Raw genomic sequence first — 14,715 nt, forward strand, 5'->3', positions numbered from 1 at the left:
TATTTAAGGGTGCGTTTGGTACGTGGGATGAGACGGAACAGAGTGGGACGGACGCGTTCCGTCCCATGTTTGGTGCGCTAAAATTATGTGGAACGCGTGTCCCACGGAACGAAAAATGGGTTAAATTTTGGTTCTCCCTCCCCCTGGAATGGGTTTTGCGATCTCGTGGAACACAAAAATCATAAAATTTAAGACAAAAATACCCCTTAACTTTTTCAATATTTACACCTTCTAAATCATTCAACAAACCCTATCTATCCTCTTCTCTTCTCCTGCCACTGTGAAGTTCTTCATCCCTACATCTCCCCTTCGCAACCTTCCTCCTCATCCTCTTCTGTGTGCCTCTCCGTGAACTTCAGCTCTGCATCTCCGTTCCAGGTTCGATCTGATTGTGATTGTATAGCCTCTCGGTCTCTCTTTCTTTGTATTTTGTAGTACTTTTTGTTTCTCTCTTGGTTTGGTGTTTGGTGTTTCTTGAGTATTTACGTAGCTTTCTCAGTCCTCATACCACTTTTTGGAGGCTCACAATTGGAAACCCTACCCATTTGGACGGACTGACTCGTCCACCTTCCATGCCGTAATTGTTGAAACTAAACCTATATTCTTACAAATCCTGACCCCTAAGTGGCGGCAAAGTTAAAGGGTCCAGTACTTGTCTAGGGTTAGCTATGCAAAACCAAAATTAGGGTTGCCATCAAGTCATTCCATGTTCTGAAATCTTGATCAATTGAGATGGTGCATGCAGCTGCCTGTTTTCTATATTTTTTCAACATTGATGCAGTGCTAATCAACCCAACCATCATGCATTGTTGGTTGGCTAGGGCTCTCACCCCTGACCCTCTGTTCATATCTTTAATTAATTTTGATGTAAATTTGAAGTGACATTTTTATTCTTTTTCTGATTTGCTTGTTTCGATTTTATTAACACCTAATTCCTAATTCTGCTGAATTTCTTTGTATTTTATAGTGCTTCGATTTCTTTGTATTCTTTTCTGATTTGCTTGTTTTGATTTCTTTGTATGTTGTAGTGCTTTGATCTGCCCAATACTGCATCTGCAACCAAAGATCCGCCTCTGTTTATTTGCTTCCACTCCCCCTGTTTCGATTTTTCAGTGTTCAAGTTGCTTCCAGGAGGTCCTAATTTTGATGTAAATTTGAAGTGGCATTATTATTCTTTTCTGATTTGCTTGTTTCGATTTCATTAACATCCTGTTAATATGCAAAACATTTGTAATTTCCACTACCTGTTTTGGTCTGCTTTGGTTGGTTCGATCTGCTATTGACTTCATATATAGTAGTTCATCTAATTGACTTCAGCTGTTGCCATTATGAGTTGAGGAGGAAATGAGAAGGCTCTGGCCTTATTTCCATGTGGTTGTTGTGCCAAGGAAAGAGTTTTCTTTAAAAAAAAATTATCTTGGTTTCCAAGTTATTAGAGGTTCCCGATATGCATGAATCAAATATCCCACTACAATGCATTTTAAACTTGCTATAATGGTGTTTGATATTTTCTATGCATGTCTGTTGAATAGAAGTTAATTTTTGTGAATTGCTATACTGAGCTTCTAGTTCACAGTTTTAAGGACCATGGAAATGTTTTGTTATGTACTCTAAAGAAAAATGTTGGGAACACGTGGAACACTTTATTGTATTGTTTTATCACATAGCTCTGTCCAACTTTTTAGATCAGTCGTTCAACTGATTGAAGCTTATTTGGTTGTACTTGGTCTTCAAGTCTTCAATCGCTAAAGTTATGGCTTGCTTGTCTAACTTATTGAGTAATTACAATGTAATTTTTGCCCAGCTATCCACATTTAGGCTTCTGATGGTGTTCTTATTTTTTCTTCCAGATTCTCTCCAGCTGATACAAATTTAGTTATACAGGAGTTTGAAAAATGTGGAGTGATTTTGAAACATGTTCCTGGTCCAAGAGATGCCAACTGGATGCACATTCTATATTAGGTTCTTTTTTCTCCATTATTTTGAGTTTGATGAATCAAATTTCTTATATCAAGCATTGATCTTCTCTTCATTTCTTCACCTCTTTGAACTGGTAATGTTACCAAGAATTCGGCAATTGGAGAGTTTGCAAGTCAAACTCATTGACTCTCTGTAAGAAATGCCCTTGAAATTGGGAGTAAAACTAACCAAAACTTTGATATAAATTAAAATTTTTGAGCAGTTGGAAATAGCTGAGTTTGTTTTTATGACTTATCTTTTTTTATGTGTTATGAAAGATGTTTTACTTGTAAAATGTATGGATTTGTCTCTGTCAAATATAATAATGGCATTGTGCATCACTTCTGCTTAAAGTTGGGCTTTATTATTGGCGGGATGTTGCCATGTATGTCAAAAGTAAGATCGCTTATTGGCCTTGGTTGCAGACATAGCCTCACGGAGGCATAATATTGATTAAGATTATCAGTAATACTTATGTCTAAGGAAGTAATCACAGGATCACATTATAATTATTTGCTACTGCTGTTGGCTTATGGCATGGAAGGAATTTGTAACACCATTATGTGTGCGCCATGCGTATATGAGCGAAAATGGATGAAGACCATGTTTGTCTCTGGTTGCCAAAGACTTACCTGTATTCCATCTTTGTACTCTCCGTTTGCTCAGTTTGGCTAGGTATCCTACAAGAATGCAACTGCTATTGAAAATTGTTAACCATTCACTTTGCTGGTGGTGCAGAGTTACTCTGATGCTCAGAAGGCTCTTAGCAAGAATGGGATGCAAATTAATGGGGCACTAATTATAGGCGTGAAGCCGCTGGATCCAATGCAACACCATGCATTAAATGAAAGGGTCAACAATTAGGGTTTCATGACATTTCCCCCTCAACCGTCCATGAAACATGCAGAGATGAATGCTTCAAGAGCCCCCCTCGTCCTTACTATCTTCAAAACGGTAATACCAGCGGGCAGAAATCTGGAGGCGCAATTGCTTCCCGAGCAAAGTCATTGGTGTCCAAAGTCATGGATTTAATGCTTGGTATGTAGAATTTTGTGGTTAAGAAAATGTAATTGTTGGTTAAAATTTTCAGTTAAAACGTGAAAGAGGTGTCGATCCTCCACATAAGCTGAGTACCAATGTTTAATTGTAATATAACCTATTTAAGTTCTAAATGTTTAAACCCTAAAACGTGTACGACATGCTTGCTCATTAAACTTATATATTTTTCAACATTTCATGGCAACCATGAACAGAACCATCTTAGCCGTCTTATTCATGCTAACGATCTCATTACTTCCAATATTCACTGGCTCGAGGAAGTCTGACTTCATCAACAAATCATAGAAGACATAAATTACAAATTTTAGAGGGATTTGCATGTGGAACACAACATATACCGAATAAAATTTGGACCAAGAAAAACAATAATGGATAATAGTGTTCAAATTTGAACAACTTAAAAAAAATAAAAAAAATAAAAAGTCTTGTCCCGTTCCACGCATAAAATTGTACCAAACAACAGAAGGAACATGAGTATTTTAGTCATTTTAAGCTTTTGGTTCCGTTCCGTCCATGCACTACCAAACGCAGAATGGAACAACCATCCTGTTCCGTCCTGCGCGTACCAAACATACACAGAACATCCGTTCCGTCCCGTCCCGTCCCGTCCCGTCTGCACATCTGATATCAGCCAGTGTTCCCTTCGTTTATATACCACAGATTACATACGAACTACAGTCATACCAAGAGGAAACATTTTACCGTGTTTACTGCAATATCCAGAACCGTCCTCTTTCTCGATGAACTTAGTAAAGTCGCGATGAGTTCTGAATCAGAGGCCTTCATCTTCCACGGCTCCTACACCCACAGAAGTTTGAAACAATGTAATTAAATAGAACCTCAACAGAAATACTGACACAGAAAACAGAACCACCTACTATAAATTTTTAATCATTGAATAGGAGAAAGAAAATGCAGAGAAATTCTCAGATTTTGAGTCATCTGTCATACATCCCCCTACCGGAACAACCAGGCTAAATACATACGCAACTTTGCACCTCTAGTACAATATGTAAATCTCACTTTTATATTGATACATGTAAAATCCAAGAGCATTATAATCTTGACCAATGTATGGAAACATGTTTTTGAAACCGAAGTTCACAAAGAGCAAACATTCTATGCTCACCAAAAGCAAAATTAGATTTAAAGACAATTGATTTTGGTCTCCGTGCGTGCGGAGACTGATGGAAGCATCAGTAAAATTTCAAGTCATATCGAGAACTGAAGAAATTCATCTAGTAGAGTGAATTTGAAACAGTATCCCAAATAATCATCAACCGATTAACGATTTTTTATTAGTTACCATTTTTCCTTGAAGTCTGCTCCATGTTAATCTGTTCTTGCCATGACTGCTGCATCTCAGAAGATTCACACTCCATAAAAGGGTTGCCTTCTGATGCGGAATATGACTGTGGAACAGAAAATGAATTTCTGCTATTTGTCTGCTTCTTAGACATTGAAGATTTGGCAGTGGAGCTCACGCCTTCATTTGTTCTTGAGGGCCCAACTTTCTTAGGATTGTGCCGATTATCTGGGAGTGGGCTTTCGTCTTGCATAAATTTCGATCTCTTCCTATTACATTGATTGCTCTTGGAATTTTGACGTGTCGGTACCTTCTGATCATTATAGGAGTCAGTAGGACAAGGAGAGGTTTTCTTTAATATCACCTTTGGGATAGGCAAATCTTCACTGGCAGAGTTGTCAACAACAACTTCATCTGTGCCATTTGCGCTTGCAGCCTTTGCTGCTGCTTCCATATCCCACATCTTGAATATGGCCTTCGTGAAGCGTTCTCTAGCCAAATCTAGCTCAATGATAGGTTTCGAATAGTTAAATCCAAACTCTACACCTGAGAATTTAAGCACAGAATCAGGTGATTCCCAAGGATGATGGATCCACTCGGTTGGCAAACGTGCTAACTCAGGCAGCCAATGCCTTACATATTCACCCTCTGGATCAAATTTTGAGCCTTGAACCTAAATCCGAAAATTCATAAAAATTAGAAAGGAAAAGAGTGAAATAAGATTCTGTGTGAACAGCATTACAGAAGTAAATACTTACTTCTGGACTGTCCAAATGCTCAAGCTCATGGCCATCTGGTAAGCTCCCTGAGATATACTGCCAACCAAGGATATCGCTTTCTAAATCGGCATCCATCAGCGTGTCCCAGAAATATTTCATTCCCCATCTCCAGGGAAGAAGCAGAACTTTCACAGTGAAACTTGAAACGATCACTCTTATTCGGTTTTGTATCCACCCAGTTGCCCATAGCTCTCTCATTCCTGCATCAACCAAAGGGTAACCAGTCCGACCTTGTCTCCAAGCCTTAAAATTGGCCTGGTCAGCTTGCCACGGAAAAAACTTCAAGTTGCTCAGTAATGGTCTCCCATGAGTGAACGGGAAGTTAAAACATAGATACCGTGAGTATTCTCTAAGCCCAATGGCCCTCAGAAAAAGAGTCACACTCTCTTCCCCTGTAGAGTTCCCTTCTTTTGCCCACATTATCTGCTTCATTCGAGCTGATTGGAAAACTTTCCTCACGCTCAGTTCTCCGAAGTGAAGATAAGGGGACAAAAGTGATGTGGAGTTTTGCCCAACCTTCACCCTGTTGTTTGAATAATCAAGCAGGTGCAACTCTAAAAATTCACTTAGAGCCTTGTCAGCATTGCTCCAACCTGGAGACCATGCTCTTCCTAGGAGGGCATTGTAGACTTTTCCGTTTCATTTTCGAGACCCAGTTACTCGAGTGAAGATTTTGCTACGGTTTCTGTCACTAACAACCATAATTGAAGTAAAATCTTCTTCTTTAATTGTTTGCCTGAAAACACAAACAAGCAAACACACACGCACAAAGATCTTTGGAAGTCGAAAAGTACCTGTTGCCGGCATCAATTTCCATGGAGGAAAGCGTATCACGAGCTCCCTTTGCATGTGTAAGCACTTATCCCAGTATGCCTCAAAGGTTGTATAAGCTTGTCCTTTTCCAGCATATACTTCCCATGGCTCATACAACAGATCTGCATTGAAGCTTTGCACAGAAATGCCTAGCTCCACCAGCTTTCCCTTGATGTTGTGATCAACAATGAGTGAAACGGGATCAGGGATGGAATAAATAAATAAAGAAAGGAAACGCCTTGAACTATCCCTGCAAGAAGAATCAACACAATAGCAAGCATGACAGATGAGGGTTCTCTTCTCCAGCACTAAGCTGATTGTCAACTTAATAAAATGGTTTTCGATAAGACTTCTGATATGTGCCTTAGATTATAAGTAAACAAAATCTTTGAGCCCATTTCACGAGTGAGATATGTGAAAGATCTCACAGAAGAAAAATCTTCATGTTAATCATGGAAAATTCGTTCATTTTGTTGTATTTTATACTGACTCAATTCGTATCAGCTTAGCTTTTCGGATCGGTGGTAGCTTAACAGTTCCAACCATGCAGAGGCAAAACTTTAAGGATGACTACCACAAGTCCTAAAACACAATACAAATATAGACATCCGATGAAGGATTAAGATTTCCAGATCTCAATATATAATCAGATAGGGCATCAAAAAGAAATAAACTCAAAAAGCTTCGCTATTCAATTTGAAAATTAAATTATCAGTTCATTGATTGAAACTACTGTTGCGAGAGGTCCCGGAACATACCATAAAGATGATTGAATACGACTTTGGTAGCACCAATGGCTTGAATGCAGACCAAGAGAGCAGCAAGAGTACTCTGAGTTTCGATAAGCACAAGTTCTGCCCCAAGGGATTTCAAGGACTGGTCCAAATGAGCAAGAGACTGCTTCAGCCACCACCTCAAAACTCGACCTGGGTAAAATTGCCCTTCCTCTTTGGGGCACCATACATAAACAGGAAAAACACTACCATCCCTATCAGCAGCTGCTAAGGCAGGATTATCCTCAATCCTCAGGTCCCTCCTAAACCAAACTATAGTCTTAGCGCTACCCATACCGCCTAATTTGGTTTCTTCAAGATCAAATTTCACTATCAAGCTTCACAAAAGTCTCAAAAATCACTCTCCATCCTTCCCCCAGTAATTACAAACATGAAGTACTAATCAATCACAAAATCGGATTCGAGGTGCTAAATCACAGAAAATACATAAAGCAACTCACAATTATAAACTGTAAGTTTTTCCAACAGTATGAATTGCTAAAAATACCCTCAAATTTCAGTATTTGTGGATCAATTGAGCCTTTACCAACTACAACAACAACAACAACAACAAAGCCTTTTCCCACTAAGTGGGGTCGGCTATATGAATCCTAGAACGCTATTGCGCTCGGTTTTGTGTCATGTCCTCCGTTAGATCCAAGTACTCAAGTCTTTTCTTAAGGTCTCTTCCAAAGTTTTCCTAGGTCTTCCTCTACCCCTTCGGCCCTGAACCTCTGTCCCGTAGTCACATTTTCGAACCGGAGCGTCAGTAGGCCTTCTTTGCACATGTCCAAACCACCGGAACCGATTTTCTCTCATATTTCCTTCAATTTTGGCTACTCCTACTTTACCTCGGATAACCTCATTCCCAATCTTATCCTTTCTCGTGTGCCCATACATCCCACGAAGCATCCTCATCTCCGCTACACCCATTTTGTGTACGTTGATGCTTCACTGCCCAACATTCTGTGCCATACAACATCGCTGGCCTTATTGCCGTCCTATAAAATTTTCCCTTGAGCTTCAGTGGCCTACGACGGTCACACAACACGCCGGATGCACTCTTACACTTCATCCATCCAGCTTGTATTCTATGGTTGAGATCTCCATCTAATTCTCCGTTCTCTTGCAAGATAGATCCTAGGTAGTGAAAACGGTCACTTTTTGTGATCTTCGCTAGATTGCTCCGGTCATTAGTGTGGATAAGTATATAAATGGATAGAGATAGGAAAGCAAACACAAGATGTACGTGGTTCACCCAGATTGGCTACGTCCACGGAATAGAGGAGTTCTCATTAATTGTGAAGGGTTTACACAAGTACATAGGTTCAAGCTCTCCTTTAGTGAGTACAAGTGAATGATTTAATACAAATGACATTAGGAAATATTGTGGAAGAATGATCTCGTAGCCACGAAACTTCTAAGTACCGGAGTGTGGTATCGTCTTGACTTGCCTTATCTGTCTCATAGGTAGATGTGGAATCTTCTCTGGAAGTACTCTTCCTCCATCCAGGGGTGGTATCTGTAACAGGTGGAGATGCACAAGGTAATGTATCAATTTCACTTGAAGCTTACTTGTAGTTTCATGCTTGGTCAAGCGCGATACAAATCATGTAGTAGGAGTCCCCCAAGTCGCCGAGCTAGGGGATCTGCTGAAAGAGGTGACAGACAAGGTAAGCAATCAGAGCTCCGACTGATTGTTCACATTCTCCCTATCTTGCAGGCAGCATGAAGGATAAAGAGAAGAAAAATGAGGAGAGATGATATGGGATACTTTTGCTTTTGAAGAAGTAACTTTCCACAGGCTTATTCTTGAACTGGGCTGGAGGGTTTTCTGGTTTCCTTCAGAGTATAAGGCCGACTGAAGAATTTGAGGGTCAAAACAAGTCCATCAAATCTAGAGTACGTTCGACCCTGCTGATATGGGATACTTTTGCTTTTGACAAAGTAGTTGATGTATCGGCACGTGTGCTGTTACGCTTGTCTCCACATGCTTCCTTGTATCCTTCTCACTTGCCCTATTTGTTCCTCAGGCCGATGCGGTATCTTCCCTGGAAGCATAAGATGTTGAAGATGAGTACTCGAGAGCAATGCCAGGTAAGTAATCAGGTAAGGGGTTCCAGGCAGTCAGTTCCTGGCTGGAAGCTTGATTCCAAGTGCTGACTGATTGCTCTCTTTCTCCTTGTCTTGCAGGTAAGAACAAGGCCAAAGGAAAAGACAGGGAAAAAGCATGATATGGGATACTCTTGCTTTTAACCCTGATGATATGAGATATTCTTGCTTTAGTATAGCTTGTTTACATAGGTATTATCGGGGGGAAAGAAAGCTGAATATTTCGAAAGGCTTCGTTGGGAGTGCCCTCTCAGATAAGAGAAAGGGTTGAGCATTTTTGCAGGTCTGCCTGTCCGTTAGGGATGGAGGTCGACATATATAGGAGTCTCCCTAACATCAAGTAATAATGTTATTCTTTTACCCTGCTTGGTTATAGCACGGTAGTGGGAGCTGTCAGCTTCACATGTTTTAACTCTGTCAGAGCACTTTGAAAAAGTGGTCTGTGGTATCTGGAAAGCTGATGTTGCGTGTGAATATTACAGACAAGCTTTATCCAAGGAGATCCAGCTCTTGAAGTTGGGAAAGTGGTGCCTCTTCGATTTTCGAACAAGCAATCCTGTCGGGGATCTGGCTCTCGAGATTCGGAGAACGATGCCTCTTCGATTTTTGACAAAGAAATCCTGCTGGGGGTCTGGCTCTCGAGATTCGGAGAGCGGTGTCTCTTCGATTTTTGAGAAAGTAATCATGTTGGGAGTCTGGCTCTCGAGATTCGGAGGGCGGTGCCTCTTCGATTTTGGAGCAAGCAATCTTGTTGGGAGTGTTTTCTCGAATGTGAGTAAAGGTTGGACGTGTTTGCTAGTCTACCTTGCCACGAAGCACAGAGGTTGACACACAGGGACTTTCCAATTATCCAGCAGTGGTACTGTTCCTTTACCCTCTCTTCGATTTTTGAGAAAGTAATCATGTTGGGAGTCTGGATCTCGAGATTCGGAGGGCGGTGCCTCTTCGATTTTGGAGCAAGCAATCTTGTTGGGAGTGTTTTCTCGAATGTGAGTAAAGGTTGGGCATGTTTGCTAGTCTACCTTGCCACGAAGCACAGAGGTTGACACACAAGGACTTTCCAATTATCCAGCAGTGGTACTGTTCCTTTACCCTCTCTTCGATTTTTGAGAAAGTAATCATGTTGGGAGTCTGGCTCTCGAGATTCGGAGGGCGGTGCCTCTTCGATTTTGGAGCAAGCAATCTTGTTGGGAGTGTTTTCTCGAATGTGAGTAAAGGTTGGGCATGTTTGCTAGTCTACCTTGCCACGAAGCACAAAGGTTGACACATCGGGACTTTCCAATTATCCAGCAGTGGTACTGTTCCTTTACCCTTGTGGGTAATAATATGGTAGCTAGACCTTCAAAATTTATGTGTTTAAACTTTGTTAGTGTTGTTTCTTTGCAATTCTTTTACCCTTCTTGGTCAGAGCGATGTAGTGGGAGCTGCAAGCTTCACGTGTCTCAACTTTGTCAGAGAACTTTGGCAAAGTTATCTGTGGTACCCATGAGCTACTGTTGCGTGTGGGAAGTGGGTGATTGAACAGTACGATTCATGTGCTTTCTACTTCGTCAGAAATCTTCGACAGAATGCCCATAATTTCCGCAAAGCTGAGTGTGCGTGTGACAGGTGCTGACAAGGCTGGAAAAGTAGGTGCCTCTTCGATTTCTGAGATCGGCCCTCGTGGTCTCTGAGCATCCCAGCTTTTGAGAAAGCAAGCCTCTTCGATTTCTGAGATCGGCCTTCGTGGTCTTTGAGCAGCCCAGCTTTTGAGAAAGCAAACGCCTCTTCGATTTTTGAGATCGACCCTCGTGGTTTCTGAGCAGCCCAGCTTTTGAGAAAGCAAACGCCTCTTCGATTTCTGAGCAGGCGCCTCTTCGATTTCTGAAGCTTCGTCGAGTGCAGATTTTTATAGGGGCTGACATTAAGTTCCAAAGCACACTTGAATATCCACCAGTAGAAGCTCCATTCTTGCACTTCTAAGATCTTGATTTGTCTGACCTCTTCTCTCTTCAACACCTTTGAAAATGTCTGGCCCCTCCGACCGTCGTTTTGACTTGAACCTTGTTGAAGAGGCAGCCCCGCCTTCTCCAGACAACATATGGCGCCCATCCTTCGTCTCCCCTACTGGTCCTCTTACCGTTGGGGATTCCGTGATGAAGAATGATATGACCGCTGCGGTAGTGGCCAGGAACCTTCTCACTCCCAAAGATAACAGACTACTTTCCAAACGGTCTGATGAGTTGGCTGTTAAGGATTCTCTGGCTCTCAGTGTTCAGTGTGCAGGTTCTGTGTCTAATATGGCCCAACGCCTATTTGCTCGAACCCGCCAAGTTGAATCATTGGCGGCTGAAGTGATGAGTCTCAAACAGGAGATTAGAGGGCTCAAGCATGAGAATAAACAGTTGCACCGGCTCGCACATGACTATGCTACAAACATGAAGAGGAAGCTTGACCAGATGAAGGAATCTGATGGTCAGGTTTTACTTGATCATCAGAGATTTGTGGGTTTGTTCCAAAGGCATTTATTGCCTTCGTCTTCTGGGGCTGTACCGCGTAATGAAGCTCCAAATGATCAACCTCTGATGCCTCCTCCTTCTAGGGTTTTGTCCAGTACTGAGGCTCCGAATGATCCTCCTCCGGTGCCTTCTCTTTCTGGGGCTCTACCGACTGCTGAGACTTCTCCTAAGTAACCTTTGTGAAGGCTCCCTCTTGTTTGTTTATTTTGACTCAAGTATATGTACATATTTGTAACTTATTGGGGATATCAATAAATAAGCTTTCCTTCATTTCAACGTATTGTGTTAAATACACCAAAGCCTTCTTCGCTAAGTTCTTTGAATTTTCTTTTGTTGAAGTTTGTATGTTGAAGCTTTGTGAGTGGAGCATATAGGTTGAGGTAGTGTTCCCTTAATTTCCCGAGTGAGGAAAACTTCTTGGTTGGAGACTTGGAAAATCCAAGTCACTGAGTGGGATCGGCTATATGAATCTTAGAACGCCATTGTGTTCTGTCCTGTGTCATGTCCTCCGTTAGATCCAAGTACTCTAAGTCTTTTCTTAGGGTCTCTTCCAAAGTTTTCCTAGGTCTTCCTCTACCCCTTCGGCCCTGAACCTCTGTCCCGTAGTCACATTTTCGAACCGGAGCGTCAGTAGGCCTTCTTTGCACATGTCCAAACCACCGTAACCGATTTTCTCTCATATTTCCTTCAATTTCGGCTACTCCTACTTTACCCCGGATATCCTCATTCCTAATCTTATCCTTTCTTGTGTGCCCACACATCCAACGAAGCATCCTCATCTCCGCTACACCCATTTTGTGTACGTGTTGATGCTTCACCGCCCAACATTCTGTGCCATACAGCATCGCCGGCCTTATTGCCGTCCTATAAAATTTTCCCTTGAGCTTCAGTGGCATACGGCGGTCACACAACACGCCGGATGCACTCTTCCACTTCATCCATCCAGCTTGTATTCTCTGGTTGAGATCTCCATCTAATTCTCCGTTCTTTTGCAAGATAGATCCTAGGTAACGAAAACGGTCGCTCTTTGGTATTTCTTGATCCCCGATCCTCACCCCTAACTCGTTTTTGCCTCTATTTGCACTGAACTTGCACTCCATATATTCTGTCTTTGATCGGCTTAGGCGAAGACCTTTAGATTCCAACACTTCTCTCCAAAGGTTAAGCTTTGCATTTACCTCTTCATGAGTTTCATCTATCAACACTATATCGTCTGCGAAAAGCATACACCAAGGAATATCACCTTGAATATGTCCTGTTAACTCATCCATTACCAACGCAAAAAGGTAAGGACTTAAGGATGAGCCTTGATGTAATCCTACAGTTATGGGAAAGCTTTCGGTTTGTCCTTCATGAGTTCTTACGGCAGTCTTTGCTCCTTCATACATATCCTGTATAGCTTGGATATATGCTACTCGTACTCCTTTCTTCTCTAAAATCCTCTAAAGAATGTCTCTTGGGACCCTATCATACGCTTTTTCCAAATCTATAAAGACCATGTGTAAATCCTTTTTCCCATCTCTATATCTTTCCATCAATCTTTGTAAGAGATAGATTGCCTCCATGGTTGAGCGCCCTGGCATGAACCCGAATTGGTTGTCCGAAACCCGTGTCTCTTGCCTCAATCTATGCTCAATGACTCTCTCCCAGAGCTTCATTGTATGACTCATTAGCTTAATACCCCTATAGTTCATGCAATTTTGTACATCGCCCTTATTCTTGTAGATAGGCACCAAAGTGCTCATTCGCCACTCATTCGGCATCTTCTTCGTTTTCAAAATCCTATTGAAAAGGTTAGTGAGCCATGTTATACCTGTCTCTCCCAAAACTTTCCACACTTCGATTGGTATATCGTCTGGGCCTACTGCTTTTCTATGCTTCATCTTCTTCAAAGCTACACCCACTTCTTCCTTCCGGATTCTACGATAAAAAGAGTAGTTTCTACACTCTTCTGAGTTACTCAACTCCCCTAAAGAAGCACTCATTTCATGTCCTTCATTGAAAAGATTATGAAAATAACCTTTCCATCTGTCTTTAACCGCGTTCTCTGTAGCAAGAACCTTTCCATCCTCATCCTTGATGCACCTCACTTGGTTTAGGTCCCTTGTCTTCTTGTCCCTTGCTCTAGCTAGTTTATAGATATCCAACTCTCCTTCTTTGGTATCTAGTCGCTTATACATATCGTCATAAGCCGCTAACTTAGCTTCTCTCACAGCTTTCTTCGCCTCTTGCTTCGCTTTTCTATACCTTTCACCATTTTCATCGGTCCTATCCTTGTATAAGGTTTTACAACATTCCTTCTTAGCCTTCACCTTTGCTTGTACCTCCTCATTCCACCACCAAGATTCCTTTTGGTGTGGGGCAAAGCCCTTGGACTCTCCTAATACCTCTTTTGCTACTTTTCGGATACAACTAGCCATGGAATCCCACCTGGGAACTTATACCAATTAAACAACTTTCAAAATTTGCATAGGGAACTTACTCAAGATTATTCAAATAACACTTCATGCATTTTGGTGCAGCTTTTCTCCTTGAACACAATTCCACCTGCAATGGTAGATCGGCTTTCAAGTCTCTAATTAGTGTGCAATTATAGAGTTTTTGTTTAAAAGATGCATATATTTTACACTCATTTTTTCCAGGACAAAGGGGAAAAGAATATTGCAGAAGTGTTTACAGTTTGCAGGAGGTCAAATTATGTCTGTCGATTGTTGGAGGAATGGATTTATGTGGGTGTTTGATGTAACATCACGTGGAGATAGTGACAATGATTGTGGTTTGTGAATAATATTGCAAACACAAGAGATAAGGTTAAAAGGGTTAGGTCTTTGTCCATGACCTACTAGAGCAAATTGTATACTGTTATTGTAACATCTCATGCCAATGATACAACTTTATATGAACAAAGACTTACAAATATTGTTTCTCCATCCATGAGAAACTTAAAGATATTGTTGTATCATTGGCACCAAATGTCATGGTAGCGGTGAATCCATGCCTACTTCTCCTAGGTCAAAATAGTCATTTTCACCTTACCTTCATGCGTCGGAAGTGCAAGCTCAGCCAAAGAGTCCTTGTCCCCCATATTCGGATGTTTTAGTTGTTAGATCTTTATTTATAAATATAAAAATAAAGATCTAGCTGTTAAAATAGTCGGCATACTCGCTAAGAATCTTTGCCAAATAATATAAGTTCAATGTATCATGAAACTCAACAATAAACCACAGCACATGCTTTTAGAGATTTTAACTAACATATTATGTTTGAATTTTTTGAATTAATGATGGGGATTTTTATTTTTTTTATTTTTTTAATTTGGCTGCAAAGTCCATCCCACTTCAGCTTTGCTATCATGGGAAGTGACTTTGAGGAGAATTTATTGATAAACAAGAAAAATACAATATGTCAAGTGGGGA

At 41.1% G+C, this 14,715-nt stretch overlaps 1 long non-coding RNA gene and 1 pseudogene across 2 annotated transcripts; one reads left to right on the plus strand and one right to left on the minus strand.

Annotated features, from left to right (window-relative positions):
* Positions 1-262: 262 nt before the first annotated feature.
* LOC139192817 (uncharacterized) lies at positions 263-3,214 on the plus strand. The gene is made up of 2 exons (XR_011577237.1): positions 263-378; positions 2,698-3,214. It is a non-coding gene; the product is annotated as an uncharacterized lncRNA (long non-coding RNA).
* Positions 3,215-3,429: 215 nt separating this feature from the next.
* On the minus strand, positions 3,430-14,027 carry LOC103425741 (cryptochrome-1-like; annotated as a pseudogene). The gene is made up of 6 exons (XR_011577140.1): positions 13,782-14,027; positions 6,677-7,239; positions 5,898-6,121; positions 5,083-5,788; positions 4,325-4,997; positions 3,430-3,816 (listed from the first exon to the last, which is right to left on the minus strand). The product of XR_011577140.1 is annotated as a cryptochrome-1-like (transcript).
* Between the last annotated feature and the right edge of the window lie 688 nt (positions 14,028-14,715).

The sequence above is a fragment of the Malus domestica genome, chromosome 16 (genome assembly GCF_042453785.1).
Source record: "Malus domestica chromosome 16, GDT2T_hap1".
In the NCBI taxonomy this organism is placed as follows: Eukaryota; Viridiplantae; Streptophyta; class Magnoliopsida; order Rosales; family Rosaceae; genus Malus; species Malus domestica.